The following is a 27,449-nucleotide window of genomic DNA, read 5'->3' as shown; positions in this document are numbered from 1 at the left end:
AACCACAGACACAGAGGAAATTCAGAGAATCATTAGATCTTACTACAAAAGACTGTATGCCACAAAACTGGAAAATGCAAAAGAAATGGACACTTTTTTAGATAAGTACCATATACCAAACCTAAACCAAGACCAGGTGAACGATCTAAATAGACCTGTTAGTCGCGAAGAATTAGAAACAGTTATCAAAAATCTCCCTTCCAAAAAAAGCCCAGGGCCAGATGGTTTCAATGCAGAATTCTACCAGAACTTCCAAGAAGAGCTAATACCTATACTTCTTAATGTATTTCACAATATAGAAACAGAAGAGTCATTGCCAAATTCCTTTTATGAAGCTACAATTACCCTGATACCAAAACCACACAAAGACCCAACCAAGAAAGAGAATTACAGGCCTATCTCACTCATGAACATCGACGCAAAAATTCTCAATAAAATACTGGCAAACCGAATCCAAGAACACATTAGAAAAGTTATCCATTATGATCAAGTAGGCTTCATTCCAGAGATGCAGGGCTGGTTCAACATACGCAAATCTATCAATGTAATCAACCATATAAATAAACTGAAAGAAAAAAACCATATGATCATTTCATTAGATGCTGAAAAAGCATTCGACAAAATTCAACACTCCTTTATGATAAAGGTCTTGGAGAGATTAGGGATACAAGGGGCATACCTAAATATAATAAAAGCTATTTACAGCAAGCCGACAGCTAACATTAAATTAAATGGAGAAAAACTCAAAGCCATCCCACTAAAATCAGGAACATGACAAGGATGTCCACTCTCTCCATACCTCTTCAATATAGTGCTTGAAGTTCTAGCAATAGCAATAAGACAACATAAGGGAATCAAGGGGATCCATATTGGAAAGGAAGAAGTTAAGCTTTCATTATTTGCAGATGATATGATAGTATACATAAGCGACCCCAAAAACTCTACCAAAGAACTCCTCCTTTGGTAATGTGGCAGGATACAAAATCAACTCCAAAAAATCAGTTGCCTTCTTATACACTAAGGATAAGGAAGCAGAGAGGGAAATCAGAGAAGCATCACCTTTCACGATAGCCACAAATAGCATAAAATACCTTGGGGTAACTCTGACCAAGGAAGTGAAAGATCTATTTGGCAAGAACTTTAAGTCTTTGAAGAAAGAAATTGAAGAGGACACCAGAAAATGGAAGGACCTCCCTTGCTCTTGGATTGGGAGGATCAACATAGTAAAAATGGCAATTCTACCAAAAGCAATCTATAGATTCAACGCAATCCCCATCAAAATCCCATCAAAATTCTTCACAGATCTGGAGAAGACAATAATCAACTTTATATGGAAAAACAAAAAACCCAGGATAGCCAAAACAATCTTATACAATAAAGGATTGTCTGGAGGCATTACCATCCCTGACTTCAAACTCTATTACAGAGCTACAGTACTGAAAACGGCTTGGTACTGGCATAAAAACAGAGAAGTCGACCAATAGAATAGAATAGAAGACCCTGACTTTAGCCCACAAACCTATGAACACCTGATTTTCGATAAAGGAGCTAAAAGTATACAATGGAAAAAAGAGAGCATCTTCAACAAATTGTGCTGGCAAATCTGGAAGTCAATCTGTAGAAGAATGAAAATAGATCCATATATATATCACCATGCACAAAACTCAAGTCCAAATGGATTAAAGACCTCAATATCAGTCCAAACACACTGAACCTGATAGAAGAGAAAGTGGGAAGTACTCTACAACACATGGGCACAGGAGAACACTTCCTACGTACAACCCCAGCAGCACAAACACTAAGGACATCATTGAATAAATGGGACCTCCTGAGACTGAGAAGCTTCTGTAAAGCAAAGGACACTGTCACTAAGACAGAAAGGCAACCCACTGACTGGGAGAAGATCTTCACCAACCCCGCAACTGACAAAGGTCTGATATCCAAAATATACAAAGAACTCAAGAAATTGGACCGTAAAAGGTTAATCAATCCAATTATAAAATGGGGCACTGAGCTGAACAGAGACTTTTCAACAGAAGAAGTTCAAATGGCCAAAAGACACTTAAGATCATGCTCAACTTCCTTAGCAATCAGGGAAATGCAAATCAAGACAACATTAAGATACCATCTTACACAGGTCAGAATGGCTAAAATCAAAAACACCAATGATAGCCTCTGCTGGAGAGGTTGTGGAGAAGAAAGGGGCACTCTCATCCATTGCTGGTGGGAATGCAAACTTGTGCAACCACTTTGGAAAGCAGTGTGGCGGTTTCTCAGGAAAGTCGGGTTCGACCTACCTCTCGACCCAGCAATACCACTATTGGGAATATACCCAAGAGATGCCCAAACATACAACAAAAGTATATGCTCAACTATATTCATAGCAGCATTGTTTGTAATAGCCAGAACCTGGAAACAACCTAGATGTCCTTCAATGGAAGAATGGATGAAGAAAGTATGGAATATATACATATTAGAGTACTACTCAGCAGTAAAAAACAATGACTTCTTGAATTTTGCATACAAATGGACGGAAATTGAAAACACTATCCTGAGTGAGGTAAGCCAGACCCAAAAAGAGGAACATGGGATGTACTCACTCATATTTGGTTTCTAGCCATTAATAAAGGACATTGAGACTATAATTTGTGACTCTAGAGAAGGTAAATAAGAAGGTGAACCCAAAGAAAAACATATAAGCATCCCCCTGAATATTAACCTTCATCAGGCGATGAAAGAAGACAGAGACAGAGACCAACATTGGAGCACTGGACTGAAGTCTCACGATCCAAAGGAGGAGCAGAAGGAGAGTGAGCACGAGCAAGGAACTCAGGACGGCGAGGGGTGCACCCACACACTGAGGCAATGGGGATGATCTATCGGGAACTCACCAAGGCCAGCTGGCCGGGGACTGAAAAAGCATGGGACAAAACCGGTCTCGCTGAACATAATGGACAATGAGGACTACTGAGAACTGAAGAACAATGGCAATGGGTTCTTGATCCTATTGCACGTAATGGCTTTGTGGGAGCCCAGGTAGTTTGGATGCTCACCTTAATAGACCTGGATGGAGGTGGGTGGTCCTTGGACCTCCCACAGGGCAGAGAAACCTGCTTGCTCTTTGGGCTGAGGAGGAAGGAAGACTTGATTGGGGGAGGGGGAGGGAATGGGAGGTGGTGGCGGGGAAGAGGCAGAAATCTTTAATAATTAAATTAATTAATTAATAAAAAAATCAGCAAGAAAAAAAAAACAGCAAAAAGAAAAAAGAAAAAAAAAGTGATTACCATTCCCACAGAAGACACAAATTCAGTTCCCAGGGCTCACATTGGGCAGCTCACCACTATCTCAAATTCCAGATCCAGGATTCAGTTTCTTCTGACTTATGCAGGCACACACATGCATATATACTCACAAGCATACATTCATAAATAAAACTAACTCTTTAAAATAGGAGCAATGAAAACATGTTTATGTAATAATATTCCCACAGCATTGTTTAGAAGATTGATTTAGATGATTAAGGAACCAAATGAGCCTTTAATACTTATGTATACATTTTAATAAATTAAATAAATAAAACTTCTAAACAGTAAGTTTATATGTATTTTATTTAAAATGTTGAATATGGAGCTTGAAATATGGCTCAGTGATCAACAGCACTCACTCCTCTTGACAATTACCCTGGCTCAGTTTCTATCAATTGTCTGCAACTCCATTGCTATGGGATCCAGTGCCCTGTTCTGGTCTCTGTGAGCACTAGGTATGAATGTGGTATATATGCACACATGCAAGCAAACACTAATACACATTAATAGTTTTTGTAAATGTTCAATATGTACAGGCAAGGGAAATACAAAAATCATATAGATAGAAATAGCTTTATATACCCTAGAGCCTACCAGTCTTGAGTTTCTGTGGCACCAAGAAGCTACTGCTGCCAACAATAAGGAAAACAACCATAGTAACCAGATCAAACCTGATACCGCTAATTTAATACGATTTTGCACACTAGTTATTCAAAAGAATTCATCAGTTGAGAAAATGTAAAGTATGGTTCAGAGTTTATATTTGTTTATAGTTACATTTAATTTTTTAATCCATGACTATGTGCTAAAGGAATCTGGTAGTTAATGGTTCCTTTGGATTGAAAAGACTATTTGTATAGTCTGCAGTTCTTCTACCAGCTATTGTCACTCACACAGTAGCAATGGCTTTTCTTGCCCAGGCTAGCCTTTCCAAAAATATAGAGGAAAGAATCTCCAGGCACGTTGTCTGTGGAGTGATTATTGTATAGATAGCAGTATTAGTGATCAAGAAAATTAAGTTTATTGTCATTGGTGACATGAATTGCCTTTTGAGAGATTCCAGACAGGTGACTTCTCCTGAATAGAATCACTCATCATGACTCCAACAATACAATTCTTCCACAGAAAGTCAACTCACACCCAGAGAGGAAATGAGAGAACAAACAAACCGAAGAAAGAGTGTCAGGAGAGAAAAACACTGGGGCCCAGGATTGGAAAAGTAGACAACCAAGATCAGAATGACCTTCTTCTCTCAACCAGCCCTCTCTGGAAAGACCCTCACAAGCAACGCTAGAGGATGCTGGACTCATCTCCTGGTCACTTTCTAATCCAGTCCATTGACAATCAGCATTGACCATAGCATTACCCATTGTAAGAAGGCTCTGTCTCAGTGACAATGCGGTATTAGCCACATCAGGGGAGGCTTGCTATTTTAAGACGCAATCAGTGGAAGGCTTTGGGATAAGGTTGATGATAAGAGGTGCATAAGTCCAAAATCTGGCTATCCTAGACTTGAACTGTTCTGTGAGTGTCAGAAAGCTAGTTAAACCACAGTTCCTTTGTGACAGCATTGATGATTGAGCTGCTACTCCAGAAGGCTATGAATGTACAAGAGAAATGTCCTAGCATCAGGCAGCAAGGGACAAAAACAAGTATCAGTGAACATTGTCACCTCTCATTTCAGGGATACATGTATCAAAATATACCATGTTGGCAATGATGTTCCTAGAGAGGCTCCCTCCCTCCCATCGTGCCTTCTAGAGAAGGCTGCTTAGTGTGGTGTGTAAAAATCCATGTTTTTGTTTCTTGTTAGTACAGTCAGCCTCCACGGGTCCTGGGCCAGATGCCTCTGTAGAAGCCCAGTAAAGAACCTAGTTTTTACTAACAGTTATCCAGTTAGAGTTGGAGTCTACTAGCCTTTTGCCTTTACAGGATAATTTCTCTGTCATCTAGGTATTGTACATGAGGTAATGATCTGGTCATATCTCCCTTCAAGAATAAAAGAATTGGCCAGGTGATGGAGGTGGGTCTTGTATTAATCTGTTGCTTTCATTGGTTAATTAATAAAGAAACTGCTTAGGCCCATTTGATAGGCCAACCCTTAGGTGGGTGGAGTAAACAGAACAGAATGCTGGGAGAAAGAAGCCGAGTCAGTGAGTCACCGTGATTCTCCCACTCCAGACAGATGCAGGTTAAGATCTTTCCTGGTAAGCCAGCTCATGGTGCTACACAGAATATTAGAAATGGGTTAGATCAATATGTAAGAGCTAGCCAATAAGAGGCTGGAACTAATGGGCCAGGCAGTGTTTAAAAGAATACAGTTTCCGTGTAATTATTTCAGGACATAAGCTAGCCAATGCAGGAGCCGGGGTGGCAGGAACGCAGCCCCGCTGTTCCTCACACAACAGCCTGGCGATGGTGGCACACGCCTTTAATCTCAGCACTCGGAAGGCAGAGGTAGGTGGATCTCTGTGAATTCGAGACCAGCCTGATCTACAGAGCTAGTTCCAGGATAGGCTCCAAAGCCACAGAGAAACCCTGTCTCAAAAAGAAAAATAAATAAATAAATAAATAAAAGAATTGGTTTGGTCACCATGTAGAGAATAAGACTGTGGAGTGCTCGGCTCTAATGGGACATATGTAGTGTGCCCTTCCCCTCAACGCTCAGGGATCTTTATTTTTTTTTATTTCTTTATTAAAGATTTCTGCCTCCTCCCCGCCACCGCCTCCCATTTCCCTCCCCCTCCCCCAATCAAGTCTCCCTCCCTCATCAGCCCTAAGAGCAATCAGGGTTCCCTGCCCTGTGGGAAGTCCAAGGACCACCCACCTCCATCCAGGTCTATTAAGGTGAGCATCCAAACTGCCTAGGCTCCCACAAAGCCAGTACGTGCAGTAGGATCAAAAACACATTGCCATTGTTCTTGAGTTTTCAATAGTCCTCATTGTCAGCTATGTTCAGCGAGTCCGGTTTTATTCCATGCTTTTTCAGACCTGGGCCAGCTGGCCTTGGTGAGTTCCCGATAGAACATCCCCATTGTCTCAGTGTATGGGTGCACCCCTCGCGGTCCTGAGTTCCTTGCTTGTGCTCTCTCTCCTTCTGCTCCTGATTTGGACCTTGAGATTTCAGTCCAGTGCTCCAATGTGGGCCTCTGTCTCTGTCTCCTTTCATCGCCTGATAAAAGTTAATATTCAGGGGGATGCTTATATGTTTTTCTTTGGGTTCACCTTCTTATTTAGCTTCTCTAGGATCACGAAATATAGGCTCAATGTCCTTTATTTATGGCTAGAAACCAAATACGAGTGAGTACATCCCATGTTCCTCTTTTTGGGTCTGGCTTACCTCACTCAGGTGAGTATTTTCTATTTCCATCCATTTGCATGCAAAATTCAAGAAGTCATTGTTTTTTACTGCTGAGTAGTACTCTAATATGTATATATTCCATACTTCTTCATCCATTCTTCCATTGAAGGACATCTAGGTTGTTTCCAGGTTCTGGCTATTACAAACAATGCTGCTATGAACATAGTTGAGCATATACTTTTGTTGTATGATAGGGCATTTCTTGGGTATATTCCCAAGAATGCTATTGCTGGGTCCAGAGGTAGGTGGATCCCGAAATTCCTGAGAAACCGCCACACTGTTTTCCAAAGTGGTTGCACAAGTTTGCATTCCCACCAGCAATGGATGAGTGTACCCCTTTCTCCACAACCTCTCCAGCAAAGGCTATCATTGGTGTTTTTGATTTTAGCCATTCTGACAGGTGTAAGATGGTATCTTAAAGTTGTCTTGATTTGCATTTCCCTGATCACTAAGGAAGTTGAGCATGACCTTAAATGTCTTTTGGCCATTCAAACTTCTTCTGTTGAGAATTCTCTGTTCAGCTCAGTGCCCCATTTTTTAATTGGGTTGATTAGCCCTTTACGGTCTATATCTTGAGTTCTCTATATATTTTGGAGATCAGAACCTTTGTCTGTTGCGGGGTTGGTGAAGATCTTCTCCCAGTCAGTGGGTTGCCTTTTTGTCTTAGTGACAGTGTCCTTTGCTTTACAGAAGCTTCTCAGTCTCAGGAGGTCCCATTTATTCAATGATGCCCTTAATGTCTGTGCTGCTGGGGTTGTACGTAGGAAGTGGTCTCCTGTGCCCATGTGTTGTAGAGTACTTCCCACTTTCTCTTCTATCAGGTTCAGTGTGTTTGGACTGATATTGAGGTCTTTAATCCATTTGGACTTGAGTTTTGTGCATGGTGATACATATGGATCTATTTTTATTCTTCTACAGATTGACATCCTGTTTTGCCAGCACAATTTGTTGAAGATGCTCTCTTTTTCCATTATATACTTTTAGTTCCTTTAACAAAAATAAGGTGTTCATAGGTTCGTGGGTTAAAATCTGGGTCTTCTATTCAATTCCATTGGTCAACTTTCTGTTTTTATGCCAATACCAGGCTGTTTTCAATACTGTAGCTCTGTAATAGAGTTTGAAGTCAGGGATGGTAATGCCTCCAGTCAATCCTTTATTGTGTAAGATTGTTTTGGCTATCCTGGGTTTTTTGTTTTTCCATATAAAGTTGATTATTGTCTTCTCCAGATCTGTGAAGAATTTTGATGAGATTTTGATGGGGATTGCATTGAATCTATAGATTGCTTTTGGTAGAATTGCCATTTTTATTACGTTGATCCTCCCAGTCCAAGAGCAAGGGAGATACTTCCATTTTCTGGTGTCCTCTTCAATTTCTTTCTTCAAAGACTTAAAGTTCTTGTCAAATAGATCCTATACTTCCTTGGTTAGAATTACCCCAAGATATTTTATGCTATTTGTGGCTATCATGAAAGGTGATACTTCTCTGATTTCCTTCTCTGCTTCCTTATCCTTAGTGTATAGGAAGGCAACTGATTTTTTGGAGTTGATCTTGTATCCTGCCACATTACTAAAGGTGGTTATCAGCTGTAGGAGTTCTTTGGTAGAGTTTTGAAGGTTGCTTATTATACTATCATATCATCTGAAAATAACGAAAGCTTAACTTATTCCTTTCCAATATGAATCCCTTTGGTCCCCTTATGTTGTCTTATTGCTATTGCTAGAACTTCAAGCACTATATTGAAGAGGTATGGAGAGAGTGGACATCCTTGTCGTGTTCCTGATTTTAGTGGGATGGCTTTGAGTTTTTCTCTGTTTAATTTAATGTTAGCTGTTGGCTTGCTGTAAATAGCTTTTATTATATATAGGTATGACCCTTGTATCCCTAATCTCTCCAAGACCTTTATCATAAAGGGGTGTTGAATTTTGTCAAATGCTTTTTCAGCATCTAATGAAATGATCATACGGTTTTTTTCTTTCAGATTATTTACATGGTGGATTACATTGAAAGATTTTCGTATGTTGAACCAGCCCTGCATCTCTGGGATGAAGCCTACTTGATCATAATGGATAATTTTTTCAATGAGTTCTTGGATTCGGTTTGCCAGTATTTTATTGAGAATTTTTGCATCGATGTTCATGAGTGAGATAGGTCTGTAATTCTCTTTTTTGATTGGGTCTTTATGTGATTTTTGTATCAGGGTAACTGTAGCTTCATAAAAAGAATTTGGCAATGACTCTTCTGTTTCTATATTGGTCACTTCAATTTTTTGGTATCTGTGGAGGTTTGCTTTGTTACCAGTATGTGGTCAATTTTCGAGAAGGTTCCATGAGCTGCAAAGAAGAAGGTATATTCTTTCCTATATGGGTGGAGTGTTCTATAGATGTCTGTTTAGTCCATTTGCTTCATTAACTCCAACAATTCTCTCAATTCTCTATTAGGTTTCTGTCTGATTGACCTGTCCATTGGTGAGAGAGGTGTGTTGAAGTCTCCTACTACTAGTGTGTGTGGTTTGATGTCTGCCTTGAGTCCTAGTAATATTTCTTTTACATAAGTGGATGCTTTTATATTAGGGTTGTAGATATTTAGTGTGGCGGCATAAATGAATGTAGACAGATTATAAAAATATATACAGCTTTAATAAGGAAATAGACTTACAGGACCACAGGTTCCCGTGGAGAACAGGAAAAGCAGAGAAAAAAAGGGGCTGCTGGGATCACGCCCGGCAGATTTATCCGTAAACATTAGCCCGAGGTGAACATGCCCCCAATGGGTGGGGCTATATCCCTACATCTCCCCCTTTTGTCTAAATAAGATAGAACTAAACCAAATACAACTATATACAATAATAACAAATAATAAATATAACAAACAATATTGAGAACAAAACTTTTGTTAAACATTTTATCTCAAGGAGTCTAAATAACATAGAGAGTAACTACAATTATATAATCTTTAACTCCGTTAAAGATCTGAGAAGGGAATAAATATTACTTAACAATTGAGAGATATCTAAAATGTCTAACAATTGGCAGAGACAACTGACTACCTGGGCAATCACCCAAAGTCTCGTTTGCAATGTTGAGTCAACCAACTTTGGCTAAGGCCTAACATAACTGGCATACCATTTTTAGAACTATCCTACCCTGTCTTGGCAGGATAAGACAATCTTGTTTTATCCACTTAGGGATATTTTGTATCTTTGTCAGAAGTTGAGGTATGGGCTTTTTTTAACCCAAAGGCCAGTTCTGCCAAGAAGACAAGCTCCCAATGGAGTGTCTTTGGTGTTTAACGTTCTCTCGGGAGTAGAGTGGTGTTGCCAGGAGTAATTGTGTCTCATTGGCACAGAAATTTTAGGTTAGATTAAAGGCCATTTTTTATAGCTCTTGAAGAGGCTGAAGATCATACTATTTATACTAAATATAATCTCTATGTAACTAAAAGACCTGATTAACTTAAAAATAAATATGACAAACATATAATTCTCAATACCTATCTAACTTGAAGACTAAAAGAATAAACAACTGTGCAATATATGAAGACAATGATCTTTAACTGTAAACAATGTCATAGTATCAGAGGTAGAAATGTACAATGTAATATGGTAGATGTATCAATACAATATAGACAAAGTTATAAGCATACTCATACAAAAATAGAGGTAGAACACTCACATTTAATATTTAATATATCAATATACAAGAAACAGTATCAATACAATTTTCTATAAACAGTAATTCACAAATACCAATCATCCCATTTGAGAAGATTGTTGTCATTTTTAATTGTTTTTAAGCGTTTAACCTCGTCTCGTAAAGACTTTATCATATTTCTATTATCAAACCATATAGTACCAAGGAAAACTACGAATCCCAGAAAGATCCATATCTGTGGGCTGACAGACACTTCTTGTAGAATCTCCCACATGGTACAATTGAAAAGGCTGTTAAAGTCTTGAATGGTAATGTTTTTAGACATTTTTTTTATTTATAAAAGAAAATTATGTACCTGTAATGACGTTTTCCTGCCAGTGGTGGCGAAAGAAATGCACCTGAGTCCATGTGGTCTAAACCAGAGCAGATCTGAAACAATTAACTCAAAACAAAAATTATTCTACTGCCTGATAAGGGAAGGGGTTGGTGGCTTTTGTTTCAAAACCGCAGGTGCTTCCGTTAACTCAGGCAGTGAGGCTTTGGCAAGCAGGGAGCTATTAACTGCTCCGTGGGGGTCGCTGCTCTGCAACTGTGTCATGGCCTGGAGTGGGGGAAGGGAAAGCGAGCAGGGAGTGCGCTGTGAAAGCTATCAGGCTATGCTCGCCCAGTCGCACTTCCTGAGCTCCTGTAACTAGCTTGAGAGGTAACTAGCTTGCTCGCAAAGGCTGGGAAAGATGGAGCTTGCACCCCCCCTGTGCCAGGTCGGGGGCAAAATAGCCCCACATTGGGTGCCAAAATGTGGCGGCGTAAATGAATGTAGACAGATTATAAAAATATATACAGCTTTAATAAGGAAATAGACTTACAGGACCACAGGTTCCCGTAAATGAATGTAGACAGATTATAAAAATATATACAGCTTTAATAAGGAAATAGACTTACAGGACCACAGGTTCCCGTAAATGAATGTAGACAGATTATAAAAATATATACAGCTTTAATAAGGAAATAGACTTACAGGACCACAGGTTCCCGCGGAGAACAGGAAAAGCAGAGAAAAAAAGGGGCTGCTGGGATCACGCCCAGCAGATTTATCCGTAAACATTAGCCCGAGGCAAACATGCTCCCAATGGGTGGGGCTATATCCCTACAATTTAGGATTGAGACTTCATCTTGATGAATTGTTCCTGTTATAAGTATAAAGTGTCCATCTCGATCTCTTCTGATTGATTTTAGTTTGAAGTCAGATTTGTTAGAAATTAGTTGGCCACACCTGCTTTTTTCTTAGGACCATTTGCTTGAAAAACCTTTTCCCAACCCTTTACTTTGAGTTGATGCCTTTTTATGTGGTTGAGATGTGTTTCTTGCAAACAGCAGAATGTTGGATCCTGTTTTTGTATCCAATCTCTTAGCCTGTGCCTTTTTATAGGTGAATTGAGACCATTAATATTAAGTGATATTAATGACCAGTGGTTGTTTACTCTGGTTATTCTTATTGCTTTTGGTAGTAGAGTTTGTGTGTCTACCTTCTTTGAGTAGTGCTGGTGAAGGGTCATTAGATGCCTGAGTTATTGTAGGCAGTATTGGCAATGTTGGATTCCTTGGGTTCTGATTTTCCTTCTATTACTTTCTGTAGGGCTGGATTTGTGACTACGTATTGTTTAAATTTGCTCTTATCCTGGAATGTCTTGTTTTCTCCATTGATAGTGAACGATAGCTTGGCTGGGTTTTGTAGTTTGGGTTTGCATCCATGATCTCTTAATTTCTGCAGTACCTCTATATAGGACCTTCTGGCTTTCATGGTTTCCATAGAGAAGTCAGGTGTAAGTCTGATCGGTTTACCTTTATAAGTTACTTGGCCTTTTTCCTTTGCAACTCTTAATATTATTTCTTTAATCTGTATTTTTTTGCTTTGATTATTATATGGCGAGGGGATTTTTTTTTATCCAGTCTATTTGGTGTTCTGTATGCTTCTTGAATATTCAAAGAAATATCTTTCTTTATGTTGGGAAAGTTTTCTTCTATAATTTTGTTATAAATATTTTCTGGGCCTTTGAGCTGTGACTCTTCTTCTATCCCTATTATTCTTAGGTTTGGTCTTTTTATTGTAGCCCATATTTCCTGAATGTTTTGTGATGAGAATTTGTTGGTTTTGCTGTTTTCTTTAATCAGTCCGTTTATTTTCTCTATGGTGTCCTCAGAATCTGAGATTCTTTCTTCTATCTCTTGTATTCTATTGATTATGCTTGTTTCTGTAGTCTCTGCTCATTGACCTAGATTTTCCATATCCAGCTGGTCCTCAGTTTGTGTTTTCTTCCTTGCTTCCATTTCAGTTTTCAATTCTTGAACTGTTTCCATTACCTGTTTGATCGTTTTTTCTTGGTTTCCCAGGGTATCATTTACATATTTACTCATTTCTTCAAACTTTTTGTTATACTTCTCATCCATTTCTATAAGGACTTTTTTTACATGTTGTTTAAGGGACTCTATTGCTTTCATAAAGTCAATTTTTTTCAATTCTTCTGTGTTAGGGTGTTCAAGTCCTTCTGTTGTAAGATCATTAGGTTCCGGTGTTTTCATGTTGCTTTTCAGATTGTTGGGTGAATTCTTGCCTTGGCACCTGCCCATCTCCTCCTATCAATGCTATCTAATGGGTCTTTTAAAACAGCATCAGGTTTTCCTGTTGGCCAGGGGCCTCGCTTACAAAATGCCCTCGCTCTGTTTCCTGGCTCCCTCCGCAGGCCAAGATCCCTCTCACCACTCAGAAGGGTCTTCAGGAACAGGTTCAGGCTCCCCATTCACCAGGGACCTAGCCAATAAAAGGCCTACCACTCTGCAGGCCAGCCACCAAAACAGAGAATCTCCTGCTGCCCTCTGCCCGGAGCTCCTGACCCAGAGCCCAAACAGGCTAAACTGGGTGATCCCTCAGCCCCGCAGAAGGGAGGGAGCGTGAAAGAGGCCTCTGGGTGCAAGCTGGGATGGGCCAGGGAGAGAGAGGTCGCAGCAGAGGAGGAGCAGCCCCAGCAGAGGGGACCAGCCCTCGCAGAATAACGGGGGGGGGGGTGTCAAGGGGGTCGGGGAATGCCCTCGCTCCGTTTCCTGTGTCCCGCCACGGGCCAAGAACATTCTCCCCATCCAGGAGGGTCTTCAGGGACAGAACCAGGCTCCCCGTTCGCCAGTGGACCTCACCAATAAAAGGCCTACCACTCTGCAGGCCAGGCCCCAAAAAATCTACTTGATTTAATTGTAGTGGGGCGATTTGCTCTCAGTGTGGGCTTCACTATTTCATGATTGGACCTTTGCATCTGCGCCGGGTCTCCACCGTGTCTGCGCGCAGGTCTCTACCCACCGCATGCCTCTGCGTGCCGGTCTTCCACTCAGGGATCTTTAAAGAAGAGGGGGCAGAGCGGCTGACAACATCAAAGAGACTCACTAAGAAGTGCTCTCCAGATACAACTGCTGCACATATGAACCCACAGCAGTTAAGACTTGTACAAGCATCATCCAAACGAAATCCTAGCATAGAAGAGTCGAGGATGGACATGGAACCCTATCACTAGCTGAGGAACTTTTGGTATTTGGTAACTATTGGAAGAGGGAAAGTCAGTTTTCCTTGACAATGTGACCCCCTCTCTGAAGGCTGACCAATAACAGGGCAGACCCTATTCCCAACACTAGCTGGGACTTGATGGGAGTTAAAATTATTCAAAACACATTGCAATTAAATTCTCAAAGATTAATAAAATATTTTAAAATAAAAGAATAAAGATACTTCTATTGCAGTTTCAGAGAGTTCTCTGCTTCCAGGAACTTTGTGAATTCATGAAGCTAAACCTAAGAAAAGTGATGAGGGAAACTCAGGCTAGGAGTAGAAATGTCTTCTGTATTTCTAAAGATAGCTTCCTCCCTGGTGTGTCTGGATGCAGGTGCTGCTTTTGGCTCATACCTTGCCTGAGTGGGGTGATTTGAACAACCATCTACAGTCTGCCCATTAGGCTCACTTTATCTAAAAATGCAAAGTCATAGAGTAGTTGGACTTATTTCAGGTGTTGACAGAGATTTCTGTACCACCCAGTTCTGCAGCCATTCAGTCCCAAAGAAACACATAAAGGTTTACATCAATTATAAACTGATTGGCCCAGTAGCTCAGGCTTGTTATTAACTAATTCTTACATCTTAAATTGGCCCATTATTCTTGTCTATGTTAGCCACGTAGCTTGGTACCCTTATCAGTGAGGCATTCTTCTCTTGCTTCTTTTGTGTCTGGATGATGACTGCAAAACTAAGTCTTTCCTCTTCCCAGAATTCTCCTGTTCTCCTTGCCCTAGCTCTATTTCCTGCCTGGTCGCTCAATCTATACTTCCTGCCTGGATACTGGCCAATCAGCTTTTTATTAAAATACAAGTGACAAATCTTTACAAAGTACAAGATCATTGTTCCTCAGCATTCTGGGCTTAAATGTGTTTTGTTGGCCTGATGGTGGTGATGCACTCCTTTAATCCCAGAACTTGGGAAGCAGTAGCAGGAGAATCTTAGTGAGTTCGAGGCCAGCCTGGTCTACAAATTGAGGTCCAGGACAGCCAGGATTGTTAGAATGTTACACAGAGCAACTCTGAATAATCATGTCGTAAAAAAAAAAAATCTTTTCATTGAACTTGTATGAGTGATGGGCATTTCACTGAACTCAGTGTTACTGTGCCTCTTTGTTCTTCAAAACAGGCACCTGATACAAAAGGAAGGGCACATGCGTGGCACTTCCTAAAGAGTGAGGTCAAAATTCAGAAGACTGTGAGCACTAGATGCTATCGCCGGAGGCATGGAGAGGAGTCACCTCTCTTTGCCTGTCATATGTCACCTGTGCTTTTATCAAGACATCCCCTTTGGCAGAGGTGATGAGAGGGAGAATGGATTATAAATTGACCAGATTTGTGAGTTAGGATTTGTAGTGGCTAATTACAAAATCCCAATGTTTAACTCAAGTTAAAGAAAAATTCAATTTCCAAAACTTTTTGTAACAAACTTTTTTAACAAACATAAAGTAGGGCTGAATAAATGGTTTAGATGGTTTGGAGCTGCTCTTACAGAGGATCTGGGTTCTATTCCCACACCCACATAATAGCTCACAACTATCTCTAACTCCAGTGCCCTCTTTTGACCTCTACACACTTCAAGCAAGCACAGTGAACAGACATGCATGCAGCCAAAACACCATACACATAAAAAATATTATTACAGCAATAAAACATAAATAATATATAACAAAACAAAATCCAGGTGATAAAACAGAAAGCACTATTTTGATTGTATGGCATTTCTTATTTAGACACAAATTTGTGGAAAGGTAATAGCAACTATATCAAGAGACCCATTTATGCACCAGTGTTATATCTTTACTTTTGATTTTGGGTTTTACAAACAGAGTTTTCACATGTCACTTGCACTGGTCTGTAACTCACTGTATGGACCTGGAACTGACAGTTCTTTTTGCTTTGACTTCCTGAGTGCAGGAATCTCGGGTATGTGCCACTATATCTGACCTTAAAGAGAATTTCTGTAATGTAGTTAAAAAATACATTATAAGTTTTATTTCTTCCATAATATTAAAAATATCTAAGGACTGGAAAGATAGTTCATTCATAGGGTAAAGGCCCAGCTGCCAAGCCTGATAACCCGATCTCTTCCAGGATCACACACGATGGAAGGAGAGAACAAACTAAACTCCTGCAAGCCGTCCAATGACTCCCGTACTCATGCTGTGATAATAAACAAACACGCAAATAAATGAATAAAATTAAGTCTTTGCCCTCAGTTTTTCTTGAATATCCCTCCTGCCGTCATTTAGGAATGGATTCCCGCAGAAGTTTTGACTACTTTCTGGCCTATCATTTTGCTTTCTTGAGCCCCCATTATTAAATCATTTCAATGGTGCCACTGGATAGGACTGGAGCAACATCCTGATGGTTTGTAATGGATGGTTTGCATGATTCTGGAAGCAGTGTCTGTGGGCTTCTAAAAAGCAACGGAGGTGTTTAAAACTGGGGTGCTTCATCTTCTTTCTTCTCCGTGGCAGCATCTCTGGGCTGGGAAGCCTTCATTAGCTATATCTTATATTTAATCAACTCATAACTTCCTAAATACACAGGGTTAGCAATGGCAAGGCCAGGGAGCTGTATATTGGGTTTTCCAGGTAGTAGATACAGAGGGATATTGGTGTGAAGGATATATACTGCCCATGAAATTAATAATGTGGTAGAGACAGGGACAATGTGGATTTGTGGATGGAGAGATTCACCTATGGTACGACTTCATGGGAACTTTATAAGAATGACCTTTGAACCTGCAGGAAGGGCTGGGCTTTTATACATTTGCTTCAATGTGGGTCACCCCCAGTGTGCAATGCACAAAAAAAAACCCTTGCTTATGCCTTTATTTATACTAAAGTATTTAGAAGCATAATAAAACCATTATTTTATATCATTACATTTGGGATAGTTTTCAACACAACAGCAAAGAAGCCAGATTTTACTAAATCGGTCTGAGACCTCTGGTTACCTGAGTCTAGAGACACAGTTCTAAATTTTGCCACAAAATGAACTGTATCAAAAGGAGGCTCTGAGGAATCCCCCTATCTAAATTCCAGGCTGCTGGTTGAGAGAATTCATTGGCTCTCATGTGAGTGATTCAGAAGCAGGGCTTGTCTGCCTGGGTCTGTGTTGATCTGGAATCAGAATTTTTTCCAACCAAAGCCAGAACATTTCTCTGATTTGGAGAAGGTTCTGACAGCCAGACCCATCTTATCTGGGAAGACCCAACAGAGTGTCAAACTCTAAAGCCAACTTGAGTCAGTCACCTTAGTGTTCCCTAAAAGCAGGCTTTATTCAGCAGCTTTGGTTTGTTTTTTTTCAGGGAATTTTAAACACACACACAGACACACATACACACACACACACACACACTCAAGGGAGAGCAAATAAGGGGCATTGAAAGTATTCATTGTGTTGAATAATTAATTGCTTCCTAAAATACAACTGACAGATCTGAACTGAGTTTCACCTGCTCCTGCTGGGACCATAGAGCAGCAATTCTCCAACTTTCTTTCCTGCCTACAGCAAAGAGAAATGTCTAGGCAAACTCCCTCTTACAGCCCCTTTGAAAGGAATGCTTAGAAATCACCCAAAAAAATTAGAAGTTTTCTTGCAAGTGTTGTTTATTATTTCCGAGTGGGATGTTTTTGTAACTGTAAAGACCCAGGTCTCGGTCCCACCCAGCTTGCATCCAGAACCCTTCTTCCTTCTGCCCCCTTTCTTCTTTGGGCACATAACACCATCCAGCTCAGTCTGTCTGGCGCTGGGGGCAAATCCTCAGGGCAAGTAGGCAGGCGAGACTTCCTTTGTTTCTCCAGCCTGCCTGCACCAAGCAAGGTAAGGCCTTTGTTTACTAGCTACCCAATCTGCACGGAGATCTGATCTAGGCACCAGGAGAGACAGCAGCAGGGTGAGTTTGTGACCTGACCAGCGGCGGCGGAAGCAGCCCTGGACAGGGAAATCTGAAGTTCCTCATCCCCCACCCTGTACTCCCTGGGCTCCCTGCAGGGGCTCTACACCCTGCATACTGCCTCTCTCTTCTTGTCCCACCCAGCTTGCATCCAGAACACTTCTTCCTTCTGCCCCCTTTCCTCTTTGGGCACATAACACCATCCAGCTCAGTCTGTCTGGCGCTGGGGGCAAATCCTCAGGGCAAGTAGGCAGGCAAGACTTCCTTTGGATCACTGGCCTGCCTACACCAAGCAAGGTAGGAGCTTTGTTTACGAACTACCCAACCTGCACGGAGATCTGATCTTGGCACCAGGAGAGCCATCAGTGGGAGAGCTAATCTGGGTACCAGGAGAGCCGTCTTTGGGCACGGAGATCTGATATTGGTACCAGGAGAGACATCACTGGAGCACCAGGAGAGCTATCACTGCAGGGTGCCATCACTGGGAAAGTACATCAGTAGGCAAGGAGACCTGATCCGGTAAAAGAAGATCCATAGGGGAGCATTCGGAGAAAGTGATGGGCAGGCGCCAATGCAAGAATTCACCCAACAATCTGAAAAACTATATGAAACCACCAGAGCCCAGCGACCTCACAACAGGAGGACATGAACACCTTAATCATGAAGAAGTAGATAAAATTGACTTTATGAAAGTGATTGACGCCCTTAAACAGCATGTAAAAAATGCCCTTATAGAAATGGATGAGAAGTATAACAGAAAGTTTGAAGAATTGAGTAAATCAGTGAATGATACCCTAGGAAACCAAGGAAAAACAATCAAACAGATAATGGAAACAGTTCAAGATTTAAAAACTGAAATGGAGGCAAAGAAGAAAACACAAACAGAAGGCCAGCTGGACAGGGAAAATCTAGGTAAACGAATAGAGACTACAGAAGCAAGCATAACCAACAGAATACAAGAGATAGAAGAAAGAATCTCAGATTCTGAAGATACCATAGAGAAAATAAACACGCTGATCAAAGAAAACAGCAAGGCCAACAAAATCTCGTCACAAAACATTCAGGAAATATGGGACACAATAAATAGACCAAACCTAAGAATAATAGGAATAGAAGAAGGAGAAGAAGCGCAGCTCAACGGTCCAGAAAATATATTTAATAAAATTATAGAAGAAAACTTTCCCAACCTAAAGAAAGATATACCTATGAAGGTTCAAGAAGCATACAGAACACCGAATAGGCTGGATCAAAAAAAAACATCCTCTTGCCATATAATAATCAAAACACAAAGCATACAGAATAAAGTAAGAATACTAAGAGCAGCAAAGGAAAAAGGCCAAGTTACTTATAAAGGTAAACCTATCAGACTTACACCTGACTTCTCTATGGAAACCATGAAAGCCAGAAGGTCCTGGATAGATGTACTGCAGAAACTAAGAAACCATGGATGCAAGCCCAGACTACTATACCCAGCCAAGCTTTCATTCACTATAAAGGGAGAAAACAAAATTTTCCAGGATAAAAACAAATTTAAACAATACGTAGCCACAAATCCAGCCTTACAGAAAGTAATAGAAGGAAAATCACTAATCAAGGAGTCCAACAATGACCACAGTAACTCAGACATCTAGAGACCCTTTACCAGCACATCTCAAAGAAGGGAAACACACAAAATCTACTACTAAAAAAAAATGACCGGAGTTAACAACCACTGGTCATTAATATCACTTAATGTCAATGGACTCAACTCACCTATAAAAAGGCACAGACTAAGAGATTGGATACGAAAACAGGATCCAACATTCTGCTGTTTACAAGAAACACACCTCAACCACAAAGACAGGCACCTACTCAGAGTAAAGGGCTGGGATAAGGCTTATCAAGTAAATGGACCTAGGAAACAAGCAGGTGTGGCCATACTAATTTCTAACAAAGTTGACTTCAAACTTAAATCAATCAGAAGAGATGGAGAGGGACATTTTCTACTCATAACAGGAACCAATTCATCAGGTTGAAATCTCAATCCTGAATATCTATGCCCCTAATATAAAAGCACCCACGTACGTAAAAGAAACATTGTTAAAACTCAAGGCAGCCATCAAACCGCACACATTAATAGTAGGAGACTTTAATACTCCTCTCTCACCAATGGACAGGTCAATTAGACAGAAACCTAACAGAGAAGTAAGAGAATTAATGGAGGTAATGAATCAAATGGACTTAACAGACATCTATAGAATATTCCACCCAAATAGGAAAGAATATACCTTCTTCTCTGCAGCTCATGGAACCTTCTCAAAAATAGACCACATACTCGGTAACAAAGCAAACATTCACAGTTACAAAAAAATATTAATAACCACCTGTATCTTATCAGATCACCATGGATTAAAGCTAGAATTCAGCAACAATGCTACCCCCAGAAAGCCTACAAACTCATGGAAAATGAATAGTCAACTACTGAACCATACCTGGATTAAGGAAGAAATAAAGAAAGAAATTAAAGTCTTCCTTGAAGACAATGAAAATAAAGAAACAACATACTCAAACCTATGGGACACTATGAAAGCAGTCCTGAGAGGAAAGTTCATAGCACTAACTGCCCACTTAAAGAAAACAGAGAAAGCACACATTGGAAACTTAACAACCCACCTGAAAGCTCTAGAAAAAAAAGAAGCAGACTCACCTAGAAGGGGTAGAAGACTGGAAATAATCAAACTGAGGGCTGAAATCAACAAAATAGAGACACAGAAAACAATTGAAAGAATCAATAAATCAAAAAGCTGGTTCCTGGAGAAAATCAACAAGATTGATAAACTCCTATCCAAACTAATCAAACGGCAGAGAGAGAATTTGCAAATTAATAAGATCAGAAATGAAAAGGGAGACATAACCACAGACACAGAGGAAATTCAGAGAATCATTAGATCTTACTACAAAAGCCTGTATGCCACAAAACTGGAAAATGTAAAAGAAATGGACACTTTTTTAGATAAATACCATATACCAAAGTTAAACCAGGACCAGGTGAACAACCTAAATAGACCTGTTAGTCGTGAAGAATTAGAAGTGGTTATCAAAAACCTCCCTTCCAAAAAAAGTCCAGGACCAGATGGTTTCAATGCGGAATTCTACCAGAACTTCCAAGAAGACCTAATACCTATACTCCTTAAGGTATTTCACAATATAGAAACAGAAGAGTCATTGCCAAATTCCTTTTATGAAGCTACGGTAACTCTGATACCAAAACCACACAAAGACCCAACCAAGAAAGAAAATTACAGGCCAATCTCACTCATGAACATCGACGCAAAAATCCTCAACAAAATTCTGGCAAACCGAATCCAAGAACACATTAGAAAAATTATCCATTATGATCAAGTAGGCTTCATACCAGAGATGCAGGGCTGGTTTAACATACGCAAATCTATCAATGTAATCCATCATATAAATAAACTGAAAGAAAAAAACCATATGATCATTTCATTAGACGCTGAAAAAGCATTTGACAAAATTCAACATCCCTTTATGATAAAAGTCTTGGAGAGATTAGGGATACAAGGGTCATACCTAAATTTAATTAAAGCTATATACAGCAAGCCGACAGCTAATATCAAATTAAATGGAGAGAAACTTAAAGCCATCCCACTAAAATCAGGAACACGCCAAGGCTGTTGTCCACTCTCTCCATACCTCTTCAATATAGTTCTCGAAGTTTTAGCAATAGCAATAAGACAACATAAGGGGATAAAGGGGATTCAAATTGGAAAGGAAGAAGTTAAACTTTCCTTATTTGCAGATGATATGATAGTGTACATGAGCGACCCCAAAAACTCCACCAAAGAACTCCTACAGCTGATAAACGCCTTTAGTAATGTGGCAGGATACAAGATCAACTCCAAAAAATCAGTCGCCCTCTTATATACAAAGGATATGGAAGCAGAGAGGGAAATAAGAGAATCATCACCTTTCACGATAGCCACAAAAAGCATAAAATATCTTGGGGTAACTCTAACCAAGGAAGTGAAAGATCTATTTGACAAGAACTTTAAGGCATTGAAGAAAGAAATTGAAGAGGATACCAGAAAATGGAAGGATCTCCCTTGCTCCTGGATTGGGAGGATCAACATAGTAAAAATGGCAATTCTACCAAAAGCAATCTATAGATTCAATGCAATCCCCATTAAAATCCCATCAAAATTCTTCACAGATCTTGAAAGGACAATAATCAACTTTATATGGAGAAACAAAAAACCCAGGATAGCCAAAACAATCTTATATAATAAAGGAACTTCTGGAGGCATTACCATCCCTGACTTCAAACTCTATTACAGAGCTACAGTAATGAAAACAGCGTGGTACTGGCATAAAAACAGAGAAGTCGACCAATGGAATCGTATAGAAGACCCGGATTTTAACCCACAAACCTATGAACAACTGATTTTCGATAAAGGAGCTAAAAGTATACAATGGAAGAAAGAAAGCATCTTCAACAAATGGTGCTGGCACAATTGGATGTCAACCTGTAGAAGAATGAAAATAGACCCATATCTATCACCATGCACAAAACTCAAGTCCAAATGGATCAAAGACCTCAATATCAATCTGAACACACTGAACCTGATAGAAGAGAAAATGGGAAGTACCCTACAACATATGGGCACAGGAGATCGCTTCCTATGTATAACCCCAGCAGCACAGACATTAAGGGCAACATTGAATAAATGGGACCTCCTGAAACTGAGAAGCTTCTGTAAAGCAAAGGACACCGTCATTAAGACAAAAAGGCAGCCTACTGACTGGGAGAAGATCTTCACCAACCCCGCTACAGACAAAGGTCTGATCTCCAAAATATATAAAGAACTCAAGAAACTAGACTTTAAAAGGATAATTAACCCAATTAAAAAATGGGGCACTGAACTGAACAGAGAATTCTCATCAGAAGAAGTTCAAATGGCCAAAAGATACTTAAGGTCATGCTCAACCTCCTTAGCGATCAGAGAAATGCAAATCAAAACAACTTTGAGATATCATCTTACACCTGTCAGAATGGCTAAAATCAAAAACACCAAGGATAGCCTTTGCTGGAGATGTTGTGGAGAAAGGGGTACCCTCATCCATTGCTGGTGGGACTGCAAACTTGTGCAACCACTTTGGAAATCAGTGTGGTGGTTTCTCAGAAAAATTGGGATCAACCTACCCCTGGACCCAGCAATAGCACTCTTGGGAATATACCCAAGAGATGCCCTAGCATATGACAAAAGCATTTGTCCAACTATGTTCATAGCAGCATTATTTGTAATAGCCAGAACCTGGAAGCAACCTAGATGCCCTTCAATAGAAGAATGGATGAAGAAAGTGTGGAATATATACACATTAGAGTACTACTCTGCGGTAAAAAACAATGACTTCTCGAATTTTGCATGCAAATGGATGGAAATAGAAAATACGATCCTGAGTGAGGTAACCCAGACCCAAAAAGAAGATCATGGGATGTACTCACTCATAATTGGTTTCTAGCCATGGATAGGGGCCACTGAGTCTATAATTTGTGATCCTAAAGAAGCTAAACAAGAGGGTAAACCCAAGAAAAAACATATAGATATCCTCCCAGCTATGGGAAATAGACAAGATTGATGGGCAAAAAATTGGAATCTTGGGGGGTGGGGTGGGATGGGGATGAGGGGAGATGGGGAGAGAAAAGTGTGAAGGAGAGGATGAGGGGAACTGGGGGAATCGGGGTGAATGGGGGTAAAGGAAGGTTGGATGGGGGAGCAGGGAAACTCATACCTTAGTTAAGGGAGCCACCTAAGGGTTGGCAAGAGACTTGAACCTGGAATGGCTACCAGAAGCCCAGGGCAATGTCCCCAGTTAGTTCATTGGGGCACCTGAGGATAGGGAACCTGAAATGAACCTATCCTATAATCATACTGATGAATATCTTGCATATCGCCATAGAACCTTCATCTAGCGATGGATGGAGATAGAGACAGAGACCCACACTGGTGCACCGGACTGAGCTCCCAAGGTTATAATGAGGAGCAGAAGGAGAGAGAACATGAACAAGGAAGTCAGGACCATGAGGGGTGCACCCAACCACTGAGACAGGGGGGTCGATCTATTGGGAGCTCACCAAGGCCAGCTGGACTGCTACTGAAAAAAACATGGGATAAAACCGGACTCTCTGAATGTGGTGGACAATGAGAGCTGACGAGAGGCCAAGGAGAATGGCACAGGAACTTTCATCTGGCGATGGATCGAGAGAGAAACAGAGACCCAATTTGGATCAACCGTCTGAGCTCTTAAGGTCCAAATGAGGAGCAGAAGGAGGGAGAACATGAGCAAGGAAATCAGGACCACGAGGCATGCACCCACCCACTGTGACAGTGGAACTGATCTATTGGGAGCTCTCCAAGGCCAGCTGGACTGGGACTGAATAAGCATGGGTTGAAACTGGACTCTCTGAACAAGGCGGACAATGAAGGCTGATGAGAAGCCAAGGACAATGGCACTAGGTTTCGATCCTAATACATGAACTGGCTTTGTGGGAGCGTAGCCTGTTTGGATGCTCACCTTCCTGGACCTAGATAGAAGTGGGAGGACCTTTGTCTTCCTGTAGAGCAGGGAATTTGGACTGCTCTTCAGTATCGAGAGGGAGGGGGAGTGGACTAGGGGGAGGAGAAGTGGAGTGGGGATAGGGGGAGGGGAGCGGGGGGAGGGGGTAATATGTGGGAGGAGGGGGAGGGAAATGGGAAACGGGGAGCAGTTGGAAATTTTAAGTAAAAAAGAATAATAATAAAAAAAAAAGACCCAGTTCTCCATAACAGATGACAGAGTGTTAAAAGGACAGTCTTTGATTGCAAAAGTCTGAAATTGTTGGGTTCATTAAAGAAGGGGTGCCAAAAGAATCCTTGGGGGAAATTCCCTTCTTTTCTTTCTTTCGTTTGTTGATTTTCGCTCTAGAATGAAGTAAGTACCTTTCAGCCTTACAACTAAGGGAACTACTTTAAAGACAGGAATCTGAGTCCTCTTAAGTCCTGTGAGGAGGGCACTACTTGAAATGCCTCTTGTTTGGAAACAAGCATTTCTCTACGAGACAAGAGCCCAGTTTCCCTGTGAGCTGATGACAGCCCAATCTAGCTCCTTGTGGAACAAGTTACCCTGCAGCAGTCAGTGATGAACTTAGGACATCAGCTCATTTCTAAACACTAAGCCCAGGTCACTTCTTCAGGGAGCATGTCCAGAAGCTTCTGCTGTAGCTCACAACTGACTTCTTGGAAGGCTGATCTCAAGTGGAAGAATTTTAACAAGAAGTGCCAGGGTAGGAGGAAGCTCATTTCCTGCAGAGAGAGAGTAACCAAAAGCTAGTCTTCACAGTGTTTCCAGCAACAGATGCTGTCTGAATGCAGAGGTAGAACTCATACCTTAGCACCTGGGTTGTGCTGAATGATCAGTGTGTCCCTTAGTTTTCTGTTACTGTAACAAAAACCATGACCAAAAGTGACTTGAAGAGAAAAAGACTTCATTTGGCCTGTGTGTCCCAATCACAGTCCATCATTGAGGGAAATCAGGGCAGGAACTCAAGCAGGAAGCAGGAGGAAGCAACTGAAGCCAAGATTGTGAAGGAACACTGCTTACTGGATGGGCTCCATGCTTGTTCAGCCTGGTTTCGTATACACCCCATGATCACCTACTCAAGGTAGCACTGTCCACAGGGGGCTAAGCAATCTCACATCAATTATTAATCAAGAAAATGCCCCCCAAGATTGGCCTACAGGCCAATATAAAGGAACATTTTATCAACTGATATTTTTCTCTTTCCAGGTGACTTTAAATTATGCCAAGTTGAAAAAATAAAAAAAAAAAGCAAACAAATAAAAACAGGATATCAAGTGACATTCTTCCTGTCTTGAGAAACTGTAAGCTACCATAACCCTAATCCCCACTTGGTGCCTCATCCACCTCCTTCTCAGGCTTTCTTTGATTCTTCCATATTGACTTAAATCCTCAGGTACTCAATAACTACCCCCTAAAATAACAATGCTTTGATTTTCATAGCAGTGTGAATTATCGCTGTCTTTGGCAAGTTCAGTTGCTCTGACACTCACTCAGACCAGCAATTCTGTGCCTTGGTGTTCCTGCACATGACTCTGAGGACTTCCATGACTCTGGGGAGGACTTCCATGACTCGGGAGGACTTCCATGACTCAGACCACAGCACTTTCTCATCCTTCGTTCATCAGAGCCAGGGACTCTTAGTATAAAATCCCAAAAGAGGGCTGAAGAGAAGGCTCAGCAGTTAAGAGCACTTGCTGTCTTCCAGAGTACCTGAGTTCATTTCCCAGAACCCAACATGGCAGCTCACAAGTATCTACATCTCCAGTTAATGGAATCCTATGTCCTTCTCAGACTTCTGAGGGAACACATACAAACACAAATAGAAATAAAATATAAAGCATATTAAGAAGAAGAGTTTGGGTGACTATGATCAAAATACACTGTATGAAATTCTCAAAGAATTAAAAAAGTAAAATTTAAAAATAAGTAAAAATCTAAATGAAAGAAAGGAAAAACAAAGGCACTAATGGAGGAAACGGTGACAAAGAGCTTCTGGTGTATCTGTTTCCTTGGTTACAGGCAATAGAGAAAGGGGGCATGGAAGGAAAATACCTGCAGCATAAAAAGCTTCCATGAGAGACCAGACAAAGAATACCAGGCTCAGAGAAACTCCCCGAACACCTGCCAATCAAAGTGGGAAACTGAGCTGTTATTCTGATTGTCCAGGGCAAAAAGGACTCTCTAGCCTAGAAACCCAATTGGAAGGAGTTTCTTTGATTGTCAGTTTCTGTTGAGCTGCGCTGATGATGACTGTCATCCCTCACACACACACCCTCGAGTGTGACTGTGATGATACTCATGAAACTCTTGGCCTTGCAGTAATAAACCAAGGCTAGCTAGGAAAACCAGAGATCAGCATGCACACAGATGCAGACGCCCTGGGGAGCCTAAGATTAACCCTGCCCCCAGCCTGCTTCCTATCTGGCTGACAATGCAGGTTTAACAAGACAAGCTGAAGTGGACCCAGACGGAGGTAGCCTCTGTGCACAGCAGCGGCTCTGCCTGTGTCAGTGCTTTCTATTTCATTAGTAGGTACTGGCAGAATGTGTCCTGACTAACCCTACACTTCGCATTGTAGGACAGTCCCATTACAATGTGGAAAACATACATATGGATGCTCACATTCAAGAAAGAATCTCCAAAAAGTCCTTTCAGTAGATTAGAGAGGAGGAGAAATAAACCCAATAAAAAGCACACTCCAGCTGTTAGCTGGGTGCTATACACTGGCCCGACTCGCTGATCCAGAAAATTCAAGGAGGTGCTATAGTATGTCATGTCACACTACCGGGCAGTCTCTGGAGATGAATTAACCTCTACACAAGGCAGGGAGCTGAGACTGCCTGCTCTCCTGCAGGTTAAAAGGCTTTTCACGTGGAGCAGGGCTCTCTGAGTGTACATTAGCTACAAAAGAATCCCCATTCTGTTTGATTGCTGCAGCAATCGGATTTCCAGAAATAGATTCACCTTAATCCCTCTTTGTATTTTCCAGAGTTGAAGCTGAACTTTCAAGGGACTTGACT

The sequence above is a fragment of the Chionomys nivalis genome, chromosome 19 (genome assembly GCF_950005125.1).
Source record: "Chionomys nivalis chromosome 19, mChiNiv1.1, whole genome shotgun sequence".
NCBI lineage: Eukaryota > Metazoa > Chordata > Mammalia > Rodentia > Cricetidae > Chionomys > Chionomys nivalis.
This window is presented reverse-complemented; position numbering follows the sequence as displayed.